At 43.3% G+C, this 7,187-nt stretch overlaps 1 pseudogene; it reads right to left on the bottom strand.

Annotated features, from left to right (window-relative positions):
* Nucleotides 1–1,040: 1,040 nt before the first annotated feature.
* Nucleotides 1,041–2,763, bottom strand: LOC118628521 (annotated as a pseudogene).
* Nucleotides 2,764–7,187: the final 4,424 nt, after the last annotated feature.

Here is a 7,187-nt window from a genome sequence, read left to right as displayed (position 1 = left end):
AAAACAAAATTTGTCTCTTTCACTTTCCTCTTCCAAAATATTTGTTGGTACTTCAGAGGAAAATAGTCATGATGATTTCTACCCTATTTTGCCTTTGGTATATTTCACTGCAACATCTCCATAAATAAAAATTAGAAATAGGTGTTTGGCAATGATGCTGCAGAACTTGGCATTATTTATTCAACATAAGCAATTTTTAATGTCCTATCCGATTGAATAAAATGTAGTGGTTGCGCCCTGGCTGGTTTGGCTCAATGGTTAGAAAGTCGGCCTGCGGTCCAGAGAGACCCAGGTTCAGTTCCCACTCAGGGCCTGTACCTTGGTTGCAGTTTGTCCCCGGGCCCTCATTGGGTCGTGCGGGAGGCAGCCACTCGATGTGCCCCTTTCATGTCGATGTTTATCTCTCTCTCCCTCCCACTCTAAAAAAAAAGAAATGTAGTGGTTGTGGTGCATTGGCACAAGGGTCTCTTCTAGAATATGTCCTTTGAAGGAAAGTTGGTAAACTCCATGGCAGCAGGGATCTGTCCTGTTGCGTTCAAACTCTATGCCTACTACTTTATATGTTTAGTAATGAGGAGAAAATGCTTGTTGAATCATTCATCATGAATGGTTATTGACTGAGTAAATAATACATTGACTTATACCTTCATTAATTTTCTTGGTGGGAAAATGGGCAGTAGATCTTAAATATTAGGCTAAATGTAACATAGTATTTAATGGTGAAGGAATGTTCTCATTTCTTTTTGTAATCAGGCCTTTGTAAAGTGTAAGTTAATATAAATACAGTTCAGAATCTCTTTCTGAACAAACCTAAAAGCAGCACTGCATGAATGACCAACCTTGCTTCTTTAGAAGAGGTAGAAGGGAAAATGAATATCAAGGGTCTCAGGCTATGCTCTTTTGCATATATTATCTAACTTCACAACCACCATACAGGGAAGCTTTTTTTTTTTCATGTTTCTCACTGCCTTTGATCAGGGTTTTATTAAAAATTCGCTGTCCGAAGTCACGTGACCTTTATGCAATAAGAAAATTTAAGTTTATGCCGCAGTCTTCTTGCCTGGAACCCTCTTCTCATCTGGTTTGGCTTCTAGCGCTGCTGCCGCTCAATCCACCTGGAGCTCCTGGTCCTTGGCCTGGCGAAGAAAGGTGTTTTGGAGTGTGGTCTTTGCATAGGGTTTAGCTTCAACATGATTCCCAGGTTTTCCAGTGGCTTCTTCTTCAGGACTCTGTGATGAATCTTCTTGCATGGTGCTTGGAGGGCTCTTCAGCTCTCTGGGCTTTTCACGATTCTGCTCAGGTCTGTACTGAGCATCCTGTGCATGGGAAGGTTGTGGTTATCTTCAGGGAGGCAGCTTGACGCCACGTAGGTCATCTAACTTGCAGAGAGCACTTTCAGTCCGAATGCAGACACGGCCCACGTGCCCACCAGAGGCAAGTTTCAAAATGTTCTGTTTGCTTACATTAAGCAGAGTCATTCCAGGGATGTTTGAAGGCTCTGAAACCGTTGTCCTCATTATAGATGATGCCAGGTCCCCTGTGCTGGATACAATGACAGTTTCTTTCTTTCTTTTTTTTTTTTTTATCCTCACCGGAGGACATTTTTCCATTCTTTGTTCAGATAGAGTGGGAGGGAAAGAGAGGAAGAGAGAGAGAGAAACATCAACGTGAAAGGGACACATCGAGTGGTCGCCACCCGCACGACCCAACCAGGGCCGGGGACAAACTGCAACCAAGGTACATGCCCTTAGCGGGAACCGAACCCAGGTCTCTCCAGACCACAGGCCGACGCTCTAACCGCTGAGCCAAACTGGCCAGGGCAATAGTTTCTCATTTTGCCGATGTCAACTCTCATTCACTGAGGGGCAGAGACCTTTTTGATATCATTCCAGGGCTTAAGTTTCTTTTTTTAAGTTTTTATTTATTAATTTGAGAGAGAGAAACATCTATTTGTTGTTCCACTTATTTATGCATTCATTGGTTAATTCCTGTATTCCCCCTGGCCAGGGATCAAACCTACAACCTTGGCATATCTGGGATAATGCTTTAAACAACTGAGCTACCAGGCCAGGGCCAGGCCTTAAGTTTTCTTTCCTTCCTTCCTTCCTTCCTTCCTTCCTTCCTTCCTTCCTTCCTTCCTTCCTTCCTTCCCTCCCTCCCTCCTTCCTTCTTTCCTTCCTCCCTCCCTCCCTCCCTCCCTCTCTCCCTTCTTTTTTAAAATTTATCTTATTGTTGAAATGAGCCTTAAGTTTCTTAAGAAGCAAAACTACATTCTTGGTTTTCTTGTAGCCTTCAACTTTAGCTTCAACCACCAAAGCGAGTTCAGGAACTTCCTCAATACAATGGCCTTTAGACATGACCAGTGCTGGGAAGGCTGAGGCAGCCAGGGCAGAGCAGATGGCATATCACTTCCATGGTGTGTTCACTGTGGTGCCAACAGCTCCAGGTTTTGGTCGGTGCAAACATGCAGCCCCCATGCCACATACTTGCAAAAGCACCCTGGCCAGAACAATGGGTCCCACCACCTCGAATTCGGGGAATTGTTTCCACAGCTCTGCCAGCACCCCGAGACAGCCCTGCTTTGATGACCTGCCAATTCACTGACAGCATAGGGCTGTCTGTTGTTTCTGCACAAGTTGGTGTGAACAAAGTTCACAGTGTCTGGTCGAATGGGAACCTTGAACTCAGCAGGCAAAGTGACATTTTTGACAGAGGATCACCCTCTTTGGAGTATACTGATATCCGTGGACTAGCACGTGCCATGGTGTGGAGAGAAAGCTACAGTCATCCGGTGAATGTGGGGGTTTCCACAGGAAAACCCAGGGAAGTGTTTTTATCATTTTTATCTATGAGGAAATGGAGCCTTTCTGCAGCAAATAATAGCAAGAGGCATTCAATCCAAACCCCTTAGATTTCGGTCTGTGTTCCTTCTATTCTACCATACCTTTTAAAAATCCTTACAAAGTGATGGTCAGGCTCTCTAGCTGTATAAGGAGGAGCGTGCAGGAAGCAGCCAATCATCTCCCTCATCAATGTTTCTATCTCTCTCCCTCTCCCTTCCTCTCTCTCTAAAATCAATAAAGAAAAAAAAATAACATTGAAAAGAATCAGGAGGGGTGCCTTGGCTGGGAAGTTCCTCCCAGAGGAGTGAGGGGTCCCTGTCCCACACCAGGCCCTCTAGCTCAGGGTTCCAGTGCCAGGAAGAGAAGTGCCATAACTTCTGGCTGGAAAAACCAGTGGGAACTGACGTAGAGGGAGGCTGAGGCTTCTGGAGTCCCAGGCAGTTTCTTTTAAAAGGCCTGTGCATGGACTTACATGGACTTGCTCCCTCCAGGCTCCAGCATGGGGGAGGCAGCTTGAAAGGCACCAGAGATATATGGAGAAAAACTGACTTGTTTGGCATCGGGGTGAGAGCTGAAGAGGCAACTTTCTCCCAAACAGAGGTGCTGGTGGAGGCTGTTGTTCCTTTAGTGAGCCCTTCCCTGACATGGCAGGCAGACAGACAGGTGCCATACCGGGGACTCCAGCAACTTGGCTCACACTGGTTGCCCCACCCTAGTGATTCCCTGAGGCCCTGCCCCACCCAAGTTCAGGCCCACCCAAGCTGTTTCCAGTGGCTTTACCATTGGATTGGCCTGTCTTCGCTCTTGCTTCAGATTTTCCTAAATTCTCTCAAATAAACAGCATCTGGCCTCAGCAAGCCCCATACCTCTCATCAAGTGGCCCCAGGCCTGGCACTGGAAGCAGCCAGTCTTGGCTTTGCCTGGGCACCTCCAAGCCCAGCACAAGAATCAGCCATCTGTATATCGCTTTGTAGCTTTTGCCTGGTGGCCCCGGGGTAGAACACAGGCAGTGGCTGACCTTGCCCCAGAGCCAGAACACCCAATGGACAGCTTCAGACCACATAGAAGCACCACCACCCAAACACCTCCACAAGTGACACACTCAAGGGGTGGACTCAGTGGGTACTAGCACACTGCTAAAGTAAGTCTTGCTCTGTGCGTTGGGCCCCTGCACAGCTGATCATCCAAGGTAGTCAGAGGTCTGTGGTTAGTGGGCACAGCCAGTCCTTGCAGCTGATCAGCCTGAGTAAAACCCTCCCACTGATGTGCCAACAGCAATCAAGACTCAATTACAACAGAAGGGTACAAAGTCCACGCGAGGGGTGCACCTCAAGGGCCCAGCTGGGTGATCAGGGAGTCTGTGCCATTGGACCCTACAGGACACCTACTACAACAAGCCACCCTAAGAAGCCTAGGAGACATAGCAACTCTACCTAATACAAAGAAACAAACACAGGGAGGCAGCCAAAATGAGGAGACAAAGAAATATGTCGCAAATGAAAGAACAGAACAAAACTCCAGGAAAAGAACTAAACGAAATGGAGATAAGCAATCTAACAGACGCAGAGTTCAAAACACTGCTTATAAGGATGCTCCGTGAACTTGAGTGAGGGCCTCGAGAGAATAATAAAGGACCAGTCAGAAATGAACGGTGAATAGTCAGAAATGAAGGAGGCACTAACTGAAAGGAAAAATAATTTATAGGGAATCAATAATAGAGTAAGTGAAGCCAAGAAGCAAACCATTGATTTGGAATATAAGGAAACAGAAAACACCCAATCAGAACAGCCAAATAAAAAAGGATCCAAAATAAATGAGGATAGTATAAGGAGCCTCTGGGACAATTTCAAGTGTACCAACATTCACATCATGGGAATGCCAGAAGGAGAAAAGAGAGAGCAAGACATTGAAAATCTATTTGGAAAAATAATGAGAGAAAATTTCCCTAATTTGGTGAAGGAAACAGACATACAAGTCCAGGAAGCACAGAAAATCTCAAATAAGATGAGCTCAAAGAGGTCCACACCAAGACACATCATCATCAAAATGAAAAAGTTTCAAGACAAAGAGAGAATCTTAAAAACAGCAAGAGAAAAGCAGTGAGTTACCTACAAGGGAGCACCCATAAGACTGTCAGCTGATTTCTCAAAAGAAACTTTATAGGCCAGAAGGAAGTGGCAAGAAATATTAAAACTGATGAAAAGCAAGGACCTACAACCAAGATTACTCTATCCTGCAAAGTTACCATTTAGAATCGATGGACATGTAAAGAGTTTCCCAGACAAGAAAAAGCTAAAGGAGTTCATCTCCACCTAACCAGTATTATATGAAATGTTGAAGAGTCTTCTTGAAGAAAACGATAAAAAATATGAACAATAAAATGGCAATAAATACATATCTATCAACGATTGAATCTACAAACAAAATGAACAAGCAGAACAGAAACAGTCTCATAAATAGAGAACTTTTTGTTGATTTTCAGATGGGAGGGAGATTTGGGGGATAGGAAAAAAAGGTGAAGGGATTAAGAAGTATAAATTGGTTGTTGGACTGAAGAACTTCAAAGGGAAGGAGGAGGCAGGGTGGGAAGAGATAAACCAAAGAACTTGCATACATACATGCATATGTAACCAAAGGACATAGACAATAGTGTGGGTAAGGCAGGAGGGAGGCGGGAGCAGGGAGTAGCAGGTCAATAGAGGAAAAATGGGGGACATCTGCAATATATTCAACAGTAAAGCTAAGTTAAAAAAAAAAAAAAGTTATTTGTTCTTTCCATAGAAGCCTTTTATCCACTCTCTTCTCTTCCCTAAGTTAGGTAGATATGCCTCAAACTTTAACCAATTAGCTTCTAGCTACTTCCATATGAATAAATCTTTTCTCCTGTTAATCTGTGAGTTTAATTCACAGTTCCCCAGAAATTATACCTAAGAGTGTAGAGCAGAAGTTTTTCCTCCCCAGACAGTTCATATGCCATGTATCAATATGGACCATAAACTTGTAGATTTTTGTTATGATGGTATCACACACCACAGTTTATGTCACATTCTCTATGGGGCACATTAATTGTTTCTAATCCTTTATTATTTTTAAATCCTGCCTTCCTTCATGCCACTTTGCCTTCTCTGCCACAGAAGATATATGCAAACACATAAATGCATGATTATGTAAATATATAAAATTGGCCGTATCTGTTATCTAGATCTTCAAAAGAAAAGAAAAAGAAAAAATGTTCAGCTGGTTTGGCTCAGTGGTTGAGCTGGTTAAGCTGGTTGAGCATCAGTTGATCCATGCACCAAGAGGTCACCAATTCAATTCCCGGTCAGGGCACATACTTAGGTGATAGGTCCAATCCCCAGTGGGGACCATGCAGGAGGTGGCCAATCGTTCTCTCTTATTGATGTTTCTATCTCTCTCTCCTTTTCCCTTCCTCTCTCTCTAAAAATCAATCAAGAGCCCTGGCCGGTTTGGCTCAGCGGTTAGAGCGTCGGCTTGCGGTCCGGAGAGACCCGGGTTCGGTTCCCGCTAAGGGCACGTACCTCGGTTGCAGTTTGTTCCCAGCCCTGGTTAGTTGTGCGGGTGGCGACCACTCTATGTGTCCCTTTCACATCGATGTTTCTCTCTCTCTCTCTCTTCCTCTCTCTCCCTCCCACTCTACCTGAACAAAAAATGGAAAAATGTCCTTGGGTGAGGATGATAAAAATAAAATAAAATAAAAAAATAAAAATCAATAAAGAAAAAAATTTAAAAAACAAAATAAAACAAAAAATAGGTGGTGCTGCCCTTGTGAGAGCCTCTCTTTTTTATGGAGCTGATTTAGGCACCAGTCATAAACTTTACTGTACCTAGATTACTCAGACTCTAAATGTGAATAAACATTAATGAACAGCCACACAAACCTGCCAGACAATGAAGAGAGCTGCTCAATAACAATACTTGCTTTGATTTGAGCTTCCCTCTCCTATAGCTTCTTGTGTTACCAGTTCAGTACATAACAAGTAAGAAGAGTTAAAAAGAAAAATTTGTCATAGTTATTCATTTTCTGTTGTGGTGCTTGGCCTTTAAAATTCAGAAGCAACCATTGAAACAGATTTGGCATTTCAAAGTTCTGCTACAAGTGTGATTTTATTTGAAGTATTGTTTATAGGCTCAATTTGTATTATCATTTGGTTTATAATGCTGATTATATAATTACTATGTGAACAACACCATACTTTTGAACTACAAAAGCCCTTAACTCTGAGAAATGTATAATATAATTGGCAAAATGAGAAACACAAACTACAAGTACTGAGGAGCTTATAAATAATCATTGTGAATCTTGATAAAAGCATAGAGCAGGCC

The sequence above is a fragment of the Molossus molossus genome, unplaced genomic scaffold (genome assembly GCF_014108415.1).
Source record: "Molossus molossus isolate mMolMol1 unplaced genomic scaffold, mMolMol1.p scaffold_m16_p_1, whole genome shotgun sequence".
In the NCBI taxonomy this organism is placed as follows: domain Eukaryota; kingdom Metazoa; phylum Chordata; class Mammalia; order Chiroptera; family Molossidae; genus Molossus; species Molossus molossus.
This window is presented reverse-complemented; position numbering and strand designations above follow the sequence as displayed.